This window comes from Bos taurus, chromosome 1 (genome assembly GCF_002263795.3).
Source record: "Bos taurus isolate L1 Dominette 01449 registration number 42190680 breed Hereford chromosome 1, ARS-UCD2.0, whole genome shotgun sequence".
NCBI classification, from domain to species: domain Eukaryota; kingdom Metazoa; phylum Chordata; class Mammalia; order Artiodactyla; family Bovidae; genus Bos; species Bos taurus.
The window spans coordinates 9,687,189-9,697,315 of record NC_037328.1 but is presented as its reverse complement, the minus strand read 5'-3'; the positions used below and the strand labels follow the sequence as shown (position 1 = coordinate 9,697,315).

At 40.8% G+C, this 10,127-nt stretch overlaps 1 pseudogene; it reads left to right on the top strand.

The window, feature by feature from the left end:
• Positions 1–7,260: 7,260 nt before the first annotated feature.
• Positions 7,261–7,322, top strand: LOC112448297 (uncharacterized; annotated as a pseudogene).
• The last annotated feature ends 2,805 nt before the right edge of the window (positions 7,323–10,127 follow it).

Sequence of the window (10,127 nt, the reverse complement as noted above, 5' to 3'; positions counted from 1 at the left end):
CTACTTTACCCGGTGTTGCTTCACCCAGCCACATTCCTCCAGTCTCTAGATAAAAAATTTTGTTGAGGTATCCCCATCATAGAGTTGCTGTAATTTTCTGACAGCATTCAATTCAGAGCAAAATTATGCTTTCTTGAACTGTCTCCAAAATCATGTAATGTAAGCCCTACTTCTACAATTCCTACCTCCAACACACTCACTGACGTGCTCTATGGCTCCACCTGGTGTGTGTTCTCCTTCATAACAACAATAGACCCAGTTTTGTTTGACTGCAGCTATCTCCAGTACAGGAGACAGGGATCAAGACCATTCCCATGGAAAAGAAATGCAAAAAAAGCAGAATGGCTGTCTGGGGAGGCCTCACAAATAGCTGTGAAATGAAGAGAAGCAAAAAGCAAAGGAGAAAAGGAAAGATATAAACATCTGAATGCAGAGTTCCAAAAATAGCAAGAAGAGATAAGAAAGCCTTCTTCAGCGATCAATGCAAAGAAATAGAGGAAAACAACAGAATGGAAAAGACTAGGGATCTCTTCAAGAAAATCAGAGATATCAAAGGAACATTTGATGCAAAGATGGGCTTGATAAAGGACAGAAATGGTATGGACCTAACAGAAGCAAAAGATATTAGGAAGAGATGGCAAGAATACACATAAGAACTGTACAAAAAAGATCTTCACGACCCAGATAATCACGATGGTGTGATCACTGACCTAGAGCCAGACATCCTGGAATGTGAAGTCCAGTGGGCCTTAGAAAGCATCACTACGAACAAAGCTAGTGGAGGTGATGGAATTCCAGTGGAGCTATTCCAAATCCTGAAAGATGATGCCATGAAAGTGCTGCACACAATATGCCAGCAAATTTGGAAAACTCAGAAGTGGCCACAGGACTGGAAAAGGTCAGTTTTCATTCTAATCCCAAAGAAAGGCAATGCCAAAGAATGCTCAAACTACCGCACAATTGCACTCATCTCACATGCTAGTAAAGTAATGCTCAAAATTCTCCAAGCCAGGCTTCAGCAATACGTGAACCATGAACTTCCTGATGTTCAAGCTGGTTTTAGAAGAGGCAGAGGAACCAGAGATCAAATTGCCAACATCCGCTGGATCATGGAAAACACAAGAGAGTTCCAGAAAAACATCTATTTCTGCTTTATTGACTATGCCAAAGCCTTTGACTGAGTGGATCACAATAAACTGTGGAAAATTCTGAAAGAGATAGGAATACCAGACCACCTGATCTGCCTCTTGAGAAATTTGTATGCAGGTCAGGAAGCAACAGTTAGAACTGGACATGGAACAACAGACTGGTTCCAAATAGGAAAAGGAGTTCCTCAAGGCTGTATATTGTCGCCCTGTTTATTTAACTTATATGCAGAGTACATCATGAGAAATGCTGGACTGGAAGACACAAGCTGGAATCAAGATTGCTGGGAGAAATATCAATAACCTCAGATGTGCAGATGACACCACCCTTATGGCAGAAAGTGAAGAGGAACTCAAAAGCCTCTTGATGAAAGTGAAACAAGAGAGTGAAAATGTTGGCTTAAAGCTCAACATTCAGAAAACGAAGATCATGGCATCTGTTCCCATCCCTTCATGGGAAATAGATGGGGAAACAGTGGAAACAGTGTCAGACTTTATTTTTCAGGGCTCCAAAATCACTACAGATGGTGACTGCATCACTGACTCGATGGACCTGAGTCTCAGTGAACTCCGGGAGTTGTTGATGGACAGGGAGGCCTGGCGTGCTGCGATTCATGGGGTCGCAAAGAGTCGGACACGACTGAGCGACTGATCTGATCTGATCTCCAGTACTCTTGCCTGGAAAATCCCATGGACGGAGGAGCCTGGTAGGCTCCAGTCCATGGGGTCGCTAAGAGTCGGGCACGACTGAGCGACTTCACTTTCACTTTTCACTATCATGCATTGGAGAAGGAAATGGCAACCCACTCCAGTATTCTTGTCTGGAGAATCCCAGGGACAGAGGAGCCTAGTGGGCTGCTGTCTATGGGGTCGCACAGAGTCGGACATGACTGAAGCGACTTAGCAGGAGCAGCAGCATCAGCATGGCCAGTACTTTTGCCTGAAAAATACCATCGATGGAGACGCCTGGTAGGCTGAAGTCCATGGGGTCGCGAAGAGTCGGACACGACTGAGCGACTTCACTTTCACTGTTCCTTTCATGCATTGGAGAAGGAAATGGCAACCCACTCCAGTATTCTTGCCTGGAGAATCCCAGGGACGGGGGAGCCTGGTGGGCTGCCATCTATGGGGTTGCACAGAGTCAAACACGACTGAAGGGACTTAGCAGCAGCAGCAGCAGCAGCAGCATGGCCCCTGATGGGCTTCCCTTGTGGCTCAGCTGGTAAATAATCCACCTGCAATGTGGAAAACCTGGGTTCGATCCCTGAGTTGGGAAGATCCCCTGGAGAAGGGAAAGGCTACCCACTCCAGTATTCTGGCCTGGAGAATTCCTTGGACTGTACAGTCCATGAGATCGCAAAGAGTGGGACACAACTGAGTGAGTTTCCCTTTCACTTTGATTTTCATGGTCCTGATGAAGCCTTCCTTGGTGGTTTAGACAGTAAATAATCTGCCGGCAATGCAGGAGACGTGGGGCAGGCAGGAGACCTGGGTTTGAACCCTGGGTGGGGAAGATCCTCTGGAGAAAGGAATGGTTCCCCACTCTAGCATTCTTCTCTGGAGAACCCATGGACAGAGGAGCCTGGTAGTCTGCAGTCCATGGGGTTGCAAAGAATTGCAAACAACTGAGGGACTTTCACTTCACAGGGTCCTGTAAACTGCGGCTGGAAGTTGGTGCTCCTTCTTATCTCAGTTTAAATTTTGAGTCTATCTTTGTTTGGAGGTCTGTCTGTTACAGCTGGGCTCCTCACAGGATTGTAAAGGCAGCAGCTGTGTCGGTTTTGTTTGCATTATTTTCACAAAGTTTGTACAAAGCCTGATATTTTATACTCTGTAAGTAAATACTTTGCTGAATGAATGGGGAAGAAAGGAGATCTAAAAATAGAAAAAAAAATCAATGTATCTTACTTTAAAGTTTAAACAAGTGATCCTTTTCACTGCGTAAAACTCCATAAACAAATTGTGACAAGCCTAGAATCAATATCCTTGTTTTATGAAGACTTACCTTAAAAACATAGCCACTACAATGGGATATTGTTTGGCCATAAAAAGGAATGAAGTGCTAATACACACTACAAACTGGATGAATATTGAACACAGTATGAAAGCTGAAGGAAGCCAGTTAGAAAGATCACACAATATATGGTTCTATTTATAAAAAAAATATCCAAGAGACGTATCTATACACAAAGCAGGTCAATGGTTATCTAGGATGGGAGAGCTAGGGGAATTGGAGGCTATAACTAAAAGGTATTTTTTCTTTTGATGGAGTAGTGAAACTATTCTAGAATTAGTTGTGGTCATGGTTGCACAACTCTGTAACCACACTAAAAACCATTGAATTGTATAATTTAAATGGGTGAATTATATGAATATAAGTATTTAAAATACATCTCAATAAAACTGCTACCAAAGAAAATGACCATCAATGTAGCATTGTACATTCTTTAGAGATGATACTTTTGATGATTTTAATGATATGGAAACACTATTAATATAAGGCTATGCAAAATGGCAAAACAGAGAAGTGAATGCACAAGTGAGGTAAGCTATATTTATACACACTGAGAGAGACTGAAAGGAAATTCCCTGAAATGTCAATGCTATTTATAACTAAGTTCAAGTGATTTTTATTTTCCATTGCATAGTTTTCATATTTTCCAAATATTCCATAATGAGAAGATATAGCTTATAATCAGAAAAATATTACAGAAATATTTAGCTAAAATACCGTGATTTTGTCCCAGCACAGCTCAACTGCAAAATAGAAAGAAAGCTTTGGTTTCTTTCAAGGTAAGCATGTCTCACAGAAGACACAGAAAAAAAATATGTATATATATATATATATATATATATATAAAATATATGAAGTGTGTCTTTCTTTTAATACATAATGATCATTTTCTCAAGAGAAGAGCCTGCCAGGAATTAACACTATATGATGGCATTTCATGATGGAATCTGAGGCAAAATTGCCCACATAGTCAAAGGCAAAATCTTAATTTTTCATAATGCTTCTTAAGAATATTATGTCCTTGAAGAAAGCAACATAAAATGCTTGTTATTCCACTTATGACTTCCCAGAAATTAAAAAAAAAAACAACAAAACAAAACAGATCCTAAGAAATCCAAATTCTCCTTTAAAACATAGTTTAAGAAAACCTCAAGTGGTGTATAAAAACTCTAAATGTAAAATATATAAAATTTGAGCGAAGAAATTTTGAAAGCTACAATGACATGGTTAGAAGAAGAAAAGATTGATTTATAGAGGTTGAAGCTAGAGAAAATGTGAGATCTGGTGTGAGAAAGGTATAAGAGGAAAGGAAAACTTTCGGTAAATAACTAAAATATTACCATGATATCACAGTATGCCACTGGTTGCTAATGTCATGTAAGAAATAAGTTCTTGTCCTTAAGAAGCTTCATGCCAGATGGGGACATAAACAAACACTCATCCAAAAAATTCCTAAAGGTGCCTCTGGAATGTGATGTGATCATTAGCAAATTCACATTATTAATATGAACAAACATTAAGAATATGCAGCAAAAGAGAGGGAAATAGTAATCCACCTCCTGAAAACCAGGTAATCAGTCAGATTAGGAACAGACCCTAAAGTAAGATATAATGGTTCCTCAGGACCCAGAAATATGTTTCATTCTCCTCTGAAAGTAGATTTAATTGACCCAGATACCTTAATTAATAGGTTTTCTTGTCACACACATTTTCATTCTGTCTGTTCACATTTGCTTCTATGTTTCTGCTTGTTATTGTTCTTCTTCAGTTGCTAAGTCATGTCTGACTCCTTTCGACCCCATGGACTGCAGCACGCCAGGCTTCCCTGTCCTTCACCATCTCCAGGAGTTTGCTCAAATGCATGTCCGTTGAGTCAGTGATGGCATTCGACCATCTCATCTTCTGTCACCCCCTTCTCCTCCTGCTCTCAATCTTTCCCAACATCAGGGTCTTTTCCAATGAGTCAATTCTTTGCATCAGGTGGCCAAAGTATTGGAGCTTCAGCTTCAGCATCAGTCCTTGCAATGAATATTCAGGACTGATTTCCTTTAGGATTAACTGGTTTGATCTCCTTGTAGTCCAAGGGACTCTCAAGAGTCTTCTCCAACACCACAGTTGAAAAGCACCAATTCTTTGGTGCTCAGCCTTCTTTATGGTCCAGCTTTCACATCCATACATGACTACTGGAAAAACGATAGCTTTGACTGTATGGAATTTGTTGACAAAGTGATGTCTCTGTTTTTTAATACACTGCCTAGATTTTTCATAGCTTCCAAGGAGAAAGCGTCTTTCAATTTCCTTTCTCTAGTCACCTTCTGCAGTGATTTTGGAGCCCAACAAAATAAAGTCTGTTACTGTTTCCATTTTTTCCCTATATATTTACCATGAGTTGATGGGATTGAATGCCATGATCTTAGTTTTTTGAATGATGAGTTTGAAGTCGGGTCTTTCATTCTCTTCTTTCACCTTCATCAAGAGACTCTTTAGTTCCCCTGCTTGTTATTACTTGGTTTTAACTCTGGTTTTACCTTGCCTAGATTCTCAGTTTGTTAACTGTTATGGACTGCATGTTCGTGTCTCCCTCAAATTCATATGCTGAAGCCCTAACCTCCAGTGTGATAATAGTTGTACATGGGGTCTTTGGAAGATAATTAGTTGAGAAGGTTATGGGGTGGGACACTCATGATGGAATTAGTGCCCTTATAAGAAGAGACACCAACTTGCTTGCTTGCTGTCTATTTCCAGTCACTTTCTAGATGATTTATTTGATCAGTTTCATAAAATTGCCTTTTGCAGTGCAAAAGTTTTGCAGGCATGTGGCGAGATCACGTTCTTAGAACTTGGTACTTGTTCTATTGTATGACTGAGGTTTTTGAAGTGTCTTGTGTGCAACTGGCAGCAGATGCTTTGGTACTTTTTCAGACTGAAACCATGTTTGTCATGCCCCAAGGTGAAGAACTTTGAGTCTTCATTTAAATGGGAATGCAGGAGCTGGAGAAGATATAATTTATTTCCTAAGAGGCTGATTGTGTTCACCTGTCCTGGGATTTCACACAGTGCTTGCTTTCCAAATTTAAAACTTCAACTATTGTCCCTGGTAAACAAGTTCAGTTCAGTTCAGTCTCTCAGTCATGTCCGACTCTTTGCGACCCCATGAATCACAGCATGCCAGGCCTCCCTGTCCATCACCAACTCCCGGAGTTCACTCAGACTCATGTCCCTTGAGTCAGTGATGCCATTCAGCTATCTCATCCTGTGTTGTCCCCTTCTCCTCCTGCCCCCAATCCCTCCCAGCATCAGAGTCTTTTCCAATGAGTCAACTCTTCGCATGAGGTGGCCAAAGTACTGGAGTTTCAGCTTTAGCATCATTCCTTCAAAAGAAATCCCAGGGCTGATCTCCTTCAGAATGGACTGGTTGGATCTCCTTGCAGTCTAAGGGACTCTCAAGAGTCTTCTCCAACACCACAGTGCAAAAGCATCAATTCTTCGGCGTTCAGCTTTCTTCACAGTCCAATTTTCACATCCATACATGACCACAGGAAAAACCATAGCCTTGACTAGACAGACCTTTGTTGGCAAAGTAATGTCCCTGCTTTTGAATATGCTATCTAGGTTGGTCATAACTTTTCTTCCAAGGAGTAAGCATCTTTTAATTTCATGGCTGCAATCACCATCTGCAGTGATTTTGGAGCCCCCAAAAATAAAGTCTGACACTGTTTCCACTGTTTCCCCATCTATTTCCCATGAAGTGATGGGACCAGATGCCATGATCTTCATTTTCTGAATGTTGAGCTTTAAGCCAACATTTTCACTCTCCACTTTCACTTTCATCAAGAGGCTTTTTAGTTCCTCTTCACTTTCTGTCATAAGGGTGGTATCATCTGCATATCTGAGGTTATTGATACTTCTCTCGGCAGTCTTGATTCCAGCTTGTGCTTCTTCCAGCCCAGCGTTTCTCATGATGTACTCTGCATAGAAGTTAAATAAGCAGGGTGACAATATACAGCCTTGATGTACTCCTTTTCCTATTTGGCACCAGTCTGTTGTTCCATATCCAGTTCTAACTGTTGGTTCCTGACCTGCATGTAGGTTTCTCAAGAGGTAGGTCAGCATGGCCCCTGCGCAAGGATGACACGCAAATTTGTGAAGCATTCCATATTTTTGTTTAATGTCTTATGAGATTTTCATGAACAATCCAAGCATAATTGTTAAGAACACGTGTATTAAGTTCATGTAAGTGGAATAAAAGTTTTATGAATGGAAAAAAAAAAAAAAAAGAGGTAGGTCAGGCAGTCTGGTATTCATCTCTTTCAGAATTTTCAACAGTTTATTGTGATCCACACAGTCAAAGGCTTTGGCATAGTCAATAAAGCAGAAATAGATGTTTTTTCTGGAACTCTTTTGCTTTTTCCATGATCCAGCGGATGTTGGCAATTTGATCTCTGGTTCCTCTGCCTTTTCTAAAACGAGCTTGAACATCTGGTTGTTCACGGTTCAAGTATTGCTGAAGCCTGGCTTGGAGAATTTTGAGCATTATTTTACTAGCATGCGAGATGAGTGCAATTGTGCGGTAGTTTGAGCATTCTTTGGCATTGCCTTTCTTTAGGATTGGAATGAAAACTGACCTTTTCCAGTCCTGTGGCCACTGCTGAGTTTTCCAAATTTTCTGGCATACTGAGTGCAGCACTTTCACAGCATCATCTTTCAGGATTTGAAATAGCTCCACTGGAATTCCATCGCCTCCACTAGCTTTGTTCGTAGTGATGCTTTCTAAGGCCCACTTGACTTCACATTCCAGGATGTCTGGCTCTAGGTGAGTGATCACACCATCATGATTATCTTGGTCTTGAAGATCTTTTTTGTACAGTTCTTTTGTGTATTCTTGCCACCTCTTCTTAATATCTTCTGTTTCTGTTAGGTCCATAACATTTCTGTCCTTTATCAAGCCCATCTTTGCATGAAATGTTCCTTTGGTATCTCTGATTTTCTTGAAGAGATCTCTAGTCTTTCCCATTCTGTTGTTTCCCTGTATTTCTTTGCATTGATTGCTGAGGAAGGCTTTCTTATCTCTCCTTGCTATTCTTTGGAACTCTGCATTCAGATGCTTATATCTTTCCTTTTCTTCTTTGCTTTTCACTTCTCTTCTTTTCACAGCTATTTGTGAGGCCTCCCCAGACAGCCATTTTGCTTTTTTGCATTTCTTTTCCATGGGGCTGGTCTTGATCCCTGTCTCCTGTACAATGTCACAAACCTCAGTCCATAGTTCATCAGGCACTCTATCTATCAGATCTAGTCCCTTAAATCTGTTTCTCACTTCCACTGTATAATCATAAGGGATTTAACAAGAGATGGGCAAGAGTGAACATTGACATTCTAGGAATCAGTGAACTAAAATGAACTGGAATGGGTGAATTTAACTCAGATGACCATTACATTTACTACTGAGGGCAGGAATCCCTTAGAAGAAATGGAGTAGCCATCATGGTCAGCAAAAGAGTCCGAAATGCAGTACTTGGATGCAATCTCAAAAACGACAGAATGATCTCTGTGCGTTTCCAAGGCAAACCATTCAATATCACAGTAATCCAAGTCTATGCCCCAACAAGTAATGCTGAAGAAGCTGAAGTTGAACGGTTCTATGAAGACCTACAAGACCTTTTAGAACTAACACTCAAAAAAGATGTCCTTTTCATTATAGGGGACTGGAATGCAAAAGTAGGAAGTCAAGAAACACCTGGAGTAGCAGGCAAATTTGGCCTTGGAATACAGAATGAAGCAGGGCAAAGACTGTTAGAGTTTTGCCAAGAAAATGCACTGGTCAAATAAACACCCTCTTCTAACAACACAAGAGAGGACTCTATACGTGGACATCACCAGATGGTCAACACCGAAATCAGATTGATTATATTCTTTGCCGCCAAAGATGGAGAAGCTCTATACAGTCAGCAAAAACAAGACCAGGAGCTGACTGTGGCTCAGACCATGAACTCCTTATTGCCAAATTAAGACTTAAATCGAAGAAAGTAGGGAAAACCACTAGACTATTCATGTATGACCTAAATCAAATCCCTTATGATTATGGTAAACAAGAGAGCATAGCAATTAATCCAGTCCTAGATAATTATTAATCTCTTAATCTGTCTGGCATATAGCTTCTACCAAAATCCTGGTGAAAAAAGAGGACATTTTCAGAAGCTAATTTAGGACATAAATTATATGGTCACCTTTCTAAGTAATTTACGTGCAACATTTGGATCAAATTCTGATATGAAGGCTACATATTTCAGTTTCAGTGCTTGAGTATATAATAGATTCACCTTCACTGGACTGTATTCTAATGCACAGCTTTGGACTTCCCAGCCAAGCCACTTAGAACCAGAGCTGGATGTGTTGTAACACTGCTTTCTTGAACATTCTGCATTGTTTCATTCTATAGCTTCAACTTCATATCGCAGGAGAGAATGCACGTAAGCATTAGGGATACCTGAAGCCTTAATATGATTGAGGAATGAATATATTTCTCTCTCTCTCGTGTAAAGAAATTTATGATATAGCAGATTTGCCTGTTCACTCTAAGAGGCATTGTTGTTTAGTTGCTAAGTCGTGTCTGACTCTTTTTGTGGCCCCGTGGACTGTCGCCCACCAGGCTCCTCTGTCCATGAAAGTTTCCAGGCAAGAATACCGAAGTGGGTTGTCATTTCCTCCTCCAGAGGATCTTCCCAACCCAGGGACTGAATTCACATCTCCTGAATTGACAGGCGAATTCTTTACCACTGAGCTATCTAGGAAGCCCATAGTTAGGCTTATATCAATGCTAAGTTAATATCATATATGAAACGAGTCGCCAGTCCAGGTTCGATGCACGATACTGGATGCTTGGGGCTGGTGCACTGGGATGACCCAGAGGGATGGTACGGGGAGGGAGGAGGGAGGAGGGTTCAGGTTGATACATGGCAAAACCAATACAA